Source organism: Balaenoptera ricei, chromosome 11 (genome assembly GCF_028023285.1).
Source record: "Balaenoptera ricei isolate mBalRic1 chromosome 11, mBalRic1.hap2, whole genome shotgun sequence".
NCBI classification, from domain to species: domain Eukaryota; kingdom Metazoa; phylum Chordata; class Mammalia; order Artiodactyla; family Balaenopteridae; genus Balaenoptera; species Balaenoptera ricei.
In genome coordinates this window covers 21,718,834-21,730,456 of record NC_082649.1, presented here as the reverse complement: position 1 = coordinate 21,730,456, position 11,623 = coordinate 21,718,834, and the positions used below count along the sequence as shown (strand labels likewise).

Genomic DNA, 11,623 nt, shown 5'->3' with positions numbered 1-11,623 from the left:
AAATACACAAACATATATATTTTATATATACATATTAGTATGTGTGTGTGTGTGTGTGTGTGTGTGTATACAAAACAAACAAACAAGCCACCCTCCCATATATTCCTTACTGAAATGTTCTCAGGTGTTCCCTGGGGTACATTCTCACTTGCCTCAGAAAGCTGAGTAAATCTAACTTTTTTTTTTTTTAATAAATTTATTCATTTATTTATTTATTTTGGCTGTGTTGGGTCTTCATTTCTGTGCGAGGGCTTTCTCTAGTTGCGGCGAGCGGGGGCCACTCTTCATCGCGGTGCGCGGGCCTCTCACTATCGCGGCCTCTCTTGTTGCGGAGCACAGGCCCCAGACGTGCAGGCTCAGTAGTTGCGGCTCACGGACCCAGTTGCTCCGCGGCATGTGGGATCTTCCCAGACCAGGGCTCGAACCCGTGTCCCTTGTATTGGCAGGCGGATTCTCAACCACTGCACCACCAGGGAAGCCCTAAATCTAACTTTCTTTAACTATAGGTGTGTTCCTGCTGGCCTTTGCTGGTGGGTTTTTGTATTGGGTGTTATCCAATAAGAAGAACTATGAAATGACTGACAAAAAATAGAACATATTTGGGACCTAGGTCTAGGCTAAGAGTTCTTCAACTTGACAACAAAAGCACGATTCATAAAAGTAAAAAAAAAGAAAATGATAAATTTATGCCCCCTCCTGGCAACCACTCATCTTTTTACTGTCTCCATAGTTTTGCCTTTTCCCAAATGTCATACAGTTTGAATCATAGAGAAGCCTTTTCCGATTGGCTTATTTCACTTAGTAGTGTGCATTTAAGATTCCTCCATGTCTTTTCAGGACTTGATAGCTTATTTCCTTTTAGTGCTGAATAATATTCTATTGTCTGGACACACCACAGTTTGTCATTCCTTTCACCTAATGAAGGACATTTTTGTTGCTCCCAGGTTGTGGCAATTATGAATAAAGCTGCTACAAACATTCATGTGCAGGTTTTTGTGTGAACACAAGTTTTTAAGTCATGGCTGCATCATATATTAACACTATTTTAGCTTTGTAAGAAACTGTCAAATTGTCTTCCAAAGTGGTTGCACCATTTTGCATTCCCATCAACAAAGAATGAGAGTTCTTACTGCTCCGCATTCTTGCCAGCATTTGGTGTTGTCAGTGTTTTGAATTTTAGCCATTCTGATAAGTATGAAGTGGTATCTCATTTTTGTTTTAATTTTCAATTCCCTAATGACATATAAGGTGGAGTGTCTTTTCATAAGCTAATTTTCCATCTACAGATCCTTTTTTGGTGAGGTGTTTATTTAGATCTTTGGCCCTTTTTAAAACTGGGCTGTTAGGATTTCCCTTTGGTGACATCATCAGCTTCACAACGACATAGAACATCTCTCCTTTCTGTCCTTTTTTTTTCAAACTACTAATGCATTGTAATATTTCAATTAAAAAAAAATTTTTTTTTTTGGCCATGCTGCACGGTCTATGGGATCTTAGTTCTCCGACCAGGGATCGAACCCAGGATCTTGGCAGTGAAAGCACCGGGTCCTAATCACTGGACTGCCAGGGACTTCCTGATTTTTTTAATTAATGTTTTTATTTTTCACAGATTGTAGATTCATAGACAATTATAAGAAATAATACAGAGACATCCCAGTTTCTCACAGTGGTAAGTTACATCTTGTAAAACTAGAGTACAGTAATACAACCAGAATGTTGACATTGATACAGTCAAGAAACAGAACATCTTTGAAACCACCAAGATCCCTCATGTGGCCTTAAATCACACCCACCTCCCTACCTCATCCTTACCCATCGAAAACACTAAGCTGTTCTCTTATTTGTATAATTTTGTAATTTTAAGAATGCCATTTATGTGGAATTATACAGTTGTTTGTAACCTTTGGGATTGGCTTTTTTCACCTAGAGAGGTTCTTTCAATATTTTTTATTATTAAGTAGATTATTTTTCTACTTGTGCTCTTAAAATTTATTTTTCTAAAGGCAAGACAATGTGGAAGCACTATCAACTTTCATTGTTTATTAACTGGATAATTATAATTTGTTTTTGAATAAATTGACAGTATCTCCTCATTGCATGGCATTTATTCCTATGTAGTATCATTATGACTACTGAACTTCACTTTTTTAGTCATCAATTTCTACTTTTCTTAAAAACAGATGACCAAAATCTGTGGAGTTGGTTGTCATTGCTGAGAAGTATCACAGGGCTTAATAAGGTAAAACTCACCCCGATGAACTTCTTAGCATTCAAAGACACAGGTTAAGTTTTTGAAAAATAACCTAGACTGAAGGAAAAAATTATATCAAGCTTATAGACAGAGATGAAACACAGAGTCAAATTGATTATCTTTTTAGTTGCTCTCATCTCAGGGCTCATTTTGAAATGAGTGCTTGACCTGTGAAGGTGCTGTATTTGCTTACGATGTCTGTAGAGGCGAAGCATCATATATCCACTAGTCCAGCACATAGAACCCAGGAAGGAGGCATCTCGAAGGACCATGAATGTGAGAAAGAATCACCTAGTTAGGTCATCCATTTCCAAAATGAAGCAAGATTTGACAATGACTCTGGATAGAGACCCATTCCTTAAGACTGTAACTGAGATTATTAAGTTAGAAGATATGAGTAGATTAAGCATCCAGATGAACAAAAAGGAGTAAAAGATGTACAATGGGTTTCTGGCTTTAAATGCTGCCCAGTAAGACCTACCAGGACCCATGGTGATAGCTTGAAGAATACTTAAAAGACTTGTCAAACAGATGGAAAGGCCATGTGACACTCTGTGTAGGTAAGTATTTGTCTTACATATAATATTATCCATGAGAGTTCTGAAGCCCAAAGCTGCTCCTGCCTCAGGGATACCTGAGTATCCCTGAGTATATTACAAACTAGTAACATATGAACCAAGGATAAGTGGGTTATTGTGAGGCATATGGTCCTCTGTTTGATACTCAACAGTGAAAATATGAGCACAGCACACAAAGAGAATGGCATTCCCAAAGACACCAAGTCCAGTTTGAAAGAGAAAAGCAATTCCCAGGGTGCCATCCATTGAAATCATTCTGACATTTCATGGACTGCAGAATTTTCAGGATGAACTTCTGTAACCTGTTTTTTAAAATTCCTCATTTTAGTAATTATTACCTGTGACCTCAAGAGACATTAAACTGGTGGAGAGTAAAAGGAGATGGAAGTATACAAAGAAGTACCGTGTGGGCATTAGAAGAAAAATAGTAAGTATGGGAAAAAGAGAAAGAGATACAAACTATGTGTATAAGAAGAAAGTGAAAAGGAAAGCATCCACAGAAGAAAGAGGGAAAGGGTGAGGAGGGAAAGTGGGGAGCTCAGGAGAAACAGTAAAAGGAAAATGACAAAAAGGAAAGTTGTGGAGGGGAGGTTACCGTTGAAAAACATATCAATAAGGGAAATTAAAACCCATCAAAATATAGTGGGAAAGGAAGAAAGGAAAGAAAAAGTGCGAGCACTGGAGACGGGGGTGAGAGAACCAGCCACTTGGCATGCTCTTCCTTTCTCCTGCAATCATGACCCTCAGGGATTTTCTGCTCCTTCTTCTGCCACCAGGTTACTGGTAAAAGCACAGTGATTTATTTAGGAGGATAAATAAAGTGCTGTTTTGTGAGCAGTAAATTTAAGGCAGTGCACTTACAGTTTTCGGGCTCTGCGTTTGAAGCAACAAATTTCCCACATCTGAACATCTTCTTACTGAATGAACTGGTATGCAGAAAGCTTGAAAATTTAAATGTGTGTGGATCTATTACTTTAGATTGAGAAAGAAACACACACACACACACACACACACACACACACACAGTCTCACATTCTGATAATGCATATGCTGTCTATACATATGCTCATTACCATTTCTGTAAGTGCTTTGCCCCTTATCAAAGCAAATATGAATTTAAAATTATTCCACCTCTAGCCTGCAATGCAATGAAAATGCTCTGCATGCGTACTTCCTGTGCGTGCATGTGTGGGTATGGTTGTATGAGGAATGGGGGTGTAGATGGTCACGCGTTTCTTTAAAGAGCAGTAACAAATCAATTATTGAGCCCTCACAGGGGTGATAACGCATATCTTCATGCATTGTTACTCTGATTCTTCTTTTAATACCATCTTCTCTGTCCTTTACTCCCTGTCCTGTACTAATGTGATAATTTCAAAGTACAACTCCTGGGCATATTTCAGATACTTCAATCAGCTCTCTCTGGATACCACATTATTTAAGAGACAAAATATGCAGAGATATGCTGCCAGGATTACACAATTTATTTCCATGGAAAGCTGTATTTTCATTTCTTGGAACTAGTGTTGAGGATTTACTTTGGTTAGAATCATCACTTACATTTTGTTGTGGACCTATATTGTGACACTCTTGGAATGAAGAGTATTGCTAAGTATTGCTCAGTCCCAGTAAAGAATACTGGTTAATCTCTAAGAGGATGGATTAGAAGTGTGTGTGTGTCTGTGTGGGGTTTTTTTTGTTTTTTGTTTGTTTTGGCTGCATTAGGCCTTCATTGCTGCATGCAGGCTTTCTCTAGTTGCGGCGAGCCGGGGCTACTCTACTGCGGTGCGTGAGCTTCTCACAGCGATAGCTTCTCTTGTTGTGGCGCCCGGGCTCTAGGCTCACGGGCTTCAGTAGCTGTGGCACACAGGCTCAGTAGTTGTGGCTCGAGGGCTCTAGCGCACAGGCTCTTTAGTTGTGGTGCACAGGCTTATTTGCTCCACGTCATGTGGAATCTTCCCAGACCAGGGCTCGAATCCATGTCCCTGCATTGGCAGGAGGATTCTTAACCACTGCGCCACCAGGGAAGTCCTGTCTATGTGTTTTAAAAACATACTTTTTTAAGAGTTTGAAAATATATTTAGGTATTTATATAAATTTAGAATAAATATGTAAATTGTTCTCAAGTTGTTTTAAATCAGCAAAATTCTTTATCAAGAATGACAAGAAGAAAATTCACTAAAATGTTATTAATGGGTGATCATATTCTTTGTTCAAGTATGAGTGCTTTTTTTTTCTATTCATTCATTCATTCATTCACTTCGCATTTGACAAATTTAAGAACAAGCATTGGTTTTTCCATTGAGAAATAAGTAAAACTGAAATTTAAAAAATAAATGTAAAAGATAGTTTAAAAAGGGAAATTGGTAGTAGCCTGCTAGGAAATTACAAGTGTGATTTTGAGGATATTTAAAAATTTTGAGCCATTTTTTCAAATATAAACCTCACATTTTCCCACTCACTAGGGAGGTAGCCTCCCACTTAATCTTTTAAGATCTTCCAAAGAGTAATATGTGTTTACTGTCCAATTCTTGATCCACTTTGTATGATACTGATATATCAAGTAAAAAAAGAAGATAAGAAAAGACTTATATGGGGCTTCCCTGGTGGCGCAGTGGTTGAGAATCTGCCTGCTAATGCAGGGGACACGGGTTCGAGCCCTGGTCTGGGAAGATCCCACATGCCACGGAGCAGCTGGGCCCGTGAGCCACAACTACTGAGCCTGCGCGTCTGGAGTCTGTGCCCCGCGACGGGAGGGGCCGCGATAGTGAAAGGCCCGCGCACCGCGATGAAGAGCGGTCCCTGCACCGCGATGAAGAGTGGCCCCCACTTGCCTCAACTAGAGAAAGCCCTCGCATGAACCGAAGACCCAACACAGCCAAAAATAAAATAAAATAAATAAATAAAGTAGCTATAAAAAAAAAAAAAAAAAAAGAAAAGACTTATATGTTTAAGACAAACAGGAAAAAAATCCCACTGAAGTCATCAGAACTGTAATGAGACTATAGGAAAATTGAATAATAAATATTCAATAATAAACAACACTATGAGGTGAGTATAATGATTATTTAAATGTTATAGAAGAAGAAACTGAGATACAGTGAGGTTAATATATTGCCTAAATTCATAAAACTAGTAGATGACAGAATCAGGATGTAAACCCTGGCAGTCTGTCTGCAGATACATGCTGTTAATACCTACTCATACATGTGATCTTACATATTTAAAGACTCATTTCCAGCAGATCCTAACAGAGTAAGGCATTATTGGACAGCACTAAAATAGTACCAAATGGAATAAAAAACTTTTTTTTTTTAATTTTTATTTATTTATTTATTTTTAATTTATGGCTATGTTGGGTCTTCGTTTCTGTGCGAGGGCTTTCACTAGTTGTGGCCACTCTTCATCGCTGTGCGCGGGCCTCTCACTATCGCGGCCTCTCTTGTTGCGGAGCACAGGCTCCAGACACGCAGGCTCAGTAATTGTGGCTCACGGGCCCAGCCGCTCCGCGGAATGTGGGATCCTCCCAGACCAGGGCTCGAACCCGTGTTCCCTGCATTAGCAGGCAGATTCTCAACCACTGCGCCACCAGGGAAGCCCAAAAAGAAAACTTTTGCAGTCGCACTCAAGGAAACTTAGTCTCCTTTTCAGCCATCAAGTTTATATTACATGAGGATTATATTCAAGTTTTCATTCTCACTCGAGCTCTGATACTTCCTGACTTACTTGCCTCCAATGCTCAAATAACACTTTCTATTCTTGACCCACCATTATTACTGCTTTAATTAATTTTTATTTTTGGCCTCTTTTTTTTTCAAATCCTAAATTTTCATTTTACTCACCCAAGAGAGTGAAGGCTCCCATTTGCTGTGAATCTTGGCTCTGGTTTAGTTTGTATTTGTCATATAAGGTACAATTATACCTTTTGAACTCGCTGAGTACATGTGTTTGCTGCAACCTCCTCACGCAACTGTCATGACCTCAACTGTGAGATTCAGAGGTAAGATTTCTCTGGAGAGGCTCCCATCCATGGAAAATAAGAATTATAATTGTACTAGCTAACATACACTTAACAACAGTGATTAGGATGCTGTCAAAAGACAAGGAATTGCAGCCAATGTAGCTGCCTTGTTGGTTAGACTTGAGTGAAATTTTTCTTGTTTTTAATTTGGGTGCTTGTCAAAAATTTCATGAATGCACAATATGTTTTATGATGCAAAAGTTACATGTAGATTATTGTTACATGGTCAAGGTTGTAGAAGTGAGAAACATTGTCTCTATTTGGGAAATCTCTGGTTAAAATTAAAAGAGAAGTTAAATGGTCCACATGTTTTCCAGGTTTCCAAGGTAGGTGAAACCCCGGTTTCTATTTCTATCAGTTCATAGTTTCTGAGTTAAAAAATGGTTTACATGAATGCAACCTCTATATAAGATTTTAGAAATTGGATTTCTCCCCAAAACTAAATATATGCTGTAAAGAAAAAAATTAGAAAAGCAAGGACCATATAGACCATATAGAGCCCCTTAATTCTTCAGAATAGTGTCACAGTGTCAATGACATAGGAATACAATAGGTTATTTAGCTGTTATCATCTGATTAGAGTACGTTGATTCAAGAGTTTTGTTGTACATTTTTTAGGAATCAGACTTACTATGAAATGTTATGAATATATCTTTAAATTGTTATGCTAGTGATTTTATTCAAAAGAATCCTAAACTTTGTTGGATCATAAAAGTTTTTTATTGTTAAATACTATCTAATAGTACTCCAATAGTATTGACTCAATTTACACAATCTTACCAATAGGTTAAAATGTCCATCCCTCCACTGCCTCTCTATAACAACAGTGAATATAAACAGTCACTTTTTACATTTTTGTCAAGTTGGTGATCAACTAGTTATTTTAAATTATACTTCATAAATCAGAAGGGAGAGAAGCCCATATTTTTATATGTTTACATGAAATTTGTTGTCCTAAAAAATTGGGAGATTGCTTCTTCATAAGTGCCGCATAGTTTCTTTGGGGATGTTTTTTATTGATTGAAGGACCTCTTGTCAGATTATTAATATTTCACTTTTGTTATATATTTGCAGATATTTCCTCTAATTAATTATTTGTCCTGCCTCCTCTTTTATGGATCCTTTGACTCTATAGAAATTCTAAACTGTCACGTAGTCAAGTCAGACAATTTATAATGGCTTCTGGGTTTGGGAAAGTCCTTAGATTAATTTACCCGAGAACAAGTTTATAATATTCTTAATATATTTCTCTATTAGTATCTTAAAGTTATATTATATTTAAGCCATGACTTACTTTGAGATATAGTGTAGGATGTAATATATGGATCTAACTTTGTTTTCTTCCAAAAGACAGTAATTTGCCTCAAAACCACTAATCCAAAATTTCTCTCTATCTTCTTTTTTTTAAAAAAATTGAAATATATGTGACAAAAGCATAGAACACTTCGTGGCTTGCATGTCATCCTCGCTAAGGGGTATGTAATCTTCTCTGTATCCTTCTAATTTAAGTGTATGTGCTTCCCAAGCAAGCACCAAGATTTCTCCAAACCTATGCCATATTTTATGTTAAACACCGTTTGTTTATATTTTTTCTGAATTGTGACCTCTATTCTATTAACCTATCATAATTATGTTTTTCATCAAAGCTATACTTGAACATATTCAAAAATACAAATAGTTCCAAACGCTTTGTTCCATTCAGTCTTTCAACATAGTATCACGTCAGCTGTAAGAATTTTTGTAGGTGCTTTTTATCCAGTTGAGGAAGTTCACAGCTATTTCTAGTTTGCTGAGAATTTTGTTTGTTTGTTTGTTTTTGATCATGAATGAGTGTTGAATTTTGTCAAATGTTTTTTTTCTACATCAATTGATATAATCATGTGATTTTTCTTTAGCCAGTTGTGATATAACTGACTACTTCTTGATTATTGAAACTGTCCGTAAATTTCTGAAAAAAATTCCACCTGACAGTGGTATATAATTCTCTTAATTTATCTGGGGTTTGATTTGCTAACAAATTGTTGAGGATGTTTGAATGTTTGTTCGTGTGGGTGTGAATTTTCTTTTTTTACTGTGTTTGTGTACTCTTGGGAATAGGGTAATATTAACCTCCTAAAATGGGTTAGAAAGTGATCTCTCCTTTTTTATTTTCTTGAAGACTTTGTGTAAAATAGGTGCTATTCTCATTTAAAGTTAGGAGTAATTAATAATTGTGGTAAAATTGAACAATATGCAAAGTTTTACAAAAGCTCAAAATTTAATCAAAGAGAAGCAATAAGGCAAACCTAGCTAAATATATTCCTTAATGATGTCAACTTTGTATTATTTGAATTACAACTTGAGGACTTTCATGAAAAATGAGCATTTTTTTATTGGAACAAAATACATACATAATAGAACAAAGCACAATACCCAATATCTTCTTTAATACTAAGAATTATGGTCTCCTCTTACTGTGGAATGCTTGAATGTAGAATTACCATTCCTTAACCTTGAAAGTGTTAAATATGTTTTTGTTGACAAAACAAATAAGTAAATGATAGAGAAATAGAACATGCCAGGAGGGCTGTCAGTATCTAATCAATCAATTGTCAGTTTTTGTTACAAGAGGAGCGAAGTCAGTTGGGATGGACTATATTTTGATGGAGGAAGTCGGGGTACAAATATTGATCCCAAATCAGAGGAAGGCAAAAATGTAAATGTCTTGAAAGAAAGTCATGGAAAAACTAACAGATAAATGTATTACTTTACAATTGTTCCAGAGGCAAATAATTAATAGAATACAGATACCATTATCTTACACATGCACTTAAGGTCAAAGTTCCTTCCTGACTCTTTCGGGCCTTGATTGTTTTCAGCTTGAAATAATGTGCATAGTCTAAAATAATCAAGATATCAAAGTTGGACAAATATATCATAGAAACAAAAGTATAGAACTTTATATTATATATAATTTTAAAAATCCTAAATAAATTAACTAGCAAATTCACTGTAGTAATATCCACATATTTCCAATGTCATAATTGAATGGGTTTATCTCATAAAGAGGAGAATACCAATAAATACATTAGCCTGTATTATCAAATTCAATGGAAAAAAACACAATCATCACAATACTTGCAAAAAAAAGTTCAACTAAATTTAACACTCTATAATGATAGAAACCTTTAGCAATCCAATAAAAAAAATACCTCTTAATCTTATGAGGGGCATCCAGGAAGATCTTACTTAAAACCTCAAAATTAATTGTGAAACATTTTAAATATTCTAATTAAAATCAGGAATAAGCAAAGACACTCACTATTACCACTACTATTCATACATTGTCCTAGAAATCCTGGTGATTCAAAGAGATAAAAAATTAAAATTAAAAATTAAAATAATTTAAAAGAATGACATAAAATTGACATCATTTGCAGGTTGTATGATTTCAAGATTAAAAATCTCCAGAAAGTCAGTTTTGTTGTTGGATTTGAGCATAATACTGTACATGAAAGTAAATAGCATTCTGATACACCATATAAAGATGCCACACATATAAAAGACAGTGCGCTGAAATAGATACACAAGTGGGTAATGAACTTATAAAAGATGTTCAACCTCACTACTAAGACAACAGTCAGTTATATAGAGCTGTGGCGAAAAGGAAATCCTATACACTGTTAGTGGGAATGTAAATTGGTGCAGCCAATTACAATGCAGTATGGCGGTTCCTCAAAAACCTAAAAATAGAACTACCACATGAAAAGAGCTCTCACCAGACACCAAATCTGCCCATGCCTTGACCTTTGACTTTCCAGCCTCCAGAACTGTGAGAAATAAACTTCTGCTGCTATAAAAAAAAAAAAAAAAAAAAAAAAGAACTACCACATGATCCAGAAATTCCACTTCTGGATATATATCTGAAGAAAATGAAAACACTAATTCGAAAAGGTATATGCACCCCAATGTTCACAGCAACATTATTCACAATAGCTAAGATATGGAAGCAACCTAAGTGTCCATCAACAGACAAATGAATAAAGAAAATGTGGTATATATATATATATATATATATATATATATATGTATGTATGTATATATATTTATATATATATACACACACACACACACATATACACACACACACAATGGAATACTAGTCAGCCATAAAAAAGAATGAAATTTTGCCATTTCCAACAACATGGAGGGACCTGAAGGATATTACGCTTAGTGAAATAAGTTAGAGAGAAAGACAAACACTATATGCAATCAGTTATATGTGGAATCTAAAAAATTAAACAAACTAGTGAATATAACAAAAAAGAAACAGACTCACAGATATAGAGAACAAACTGGTAGTGCTTACCAGTGGGGAGGGGCAAGATAAGGGTAGGGGCTTAACAGTACAAACTACTATGTATAAAATAAATAAGCCAGAAGGATATATTGTACAGCACAGGGAATATAGCCAATATTTTATAATAACTATAAGTGGAATATAATATACAAAGATTTTGAATCACTTTCACTATATTGTACAAATGAAACTAATATAATATTGCAAATTGTTATACCTCAATAAAAACTAAATAGAATATAGGATAATGCTACTGTAGTAACTGCCAAAACTCTGGAATATAAGTGGTTCCACCATAACATAATCTTCAATTACAGAAATGCTCAGTGCATCAGGGAAGTCAAAAACTAAGCAAGAGAGCGAGAGAGAGAGGGAATAAAGAAAAAAATTTTTTTTCCTCTGCCAAAATAAGTAACATTCATTATAGGACAAGC

General features: G+C 35.7%; 1 non-coding gene across 1 annotated transcript; it reads right to left on the bottom strand.

Moving 5' to 3' along the window:
* Nucleotides 1-8,279: 8,279 nt before the first annotated feature.
* On the bottom strand, nt 8,280-8,383 carry LOC132375478 (U6 spliceosomal RNA). Its single transcript, XR_009506028.1, has one exon. It is a non-coding gene; the product is annotated as a U6 spliceosomal RNA (small nuclear RNA).
* Between the last annotated feature and the right edge of the window lie 3,240 nt (nt 8,384-11,623).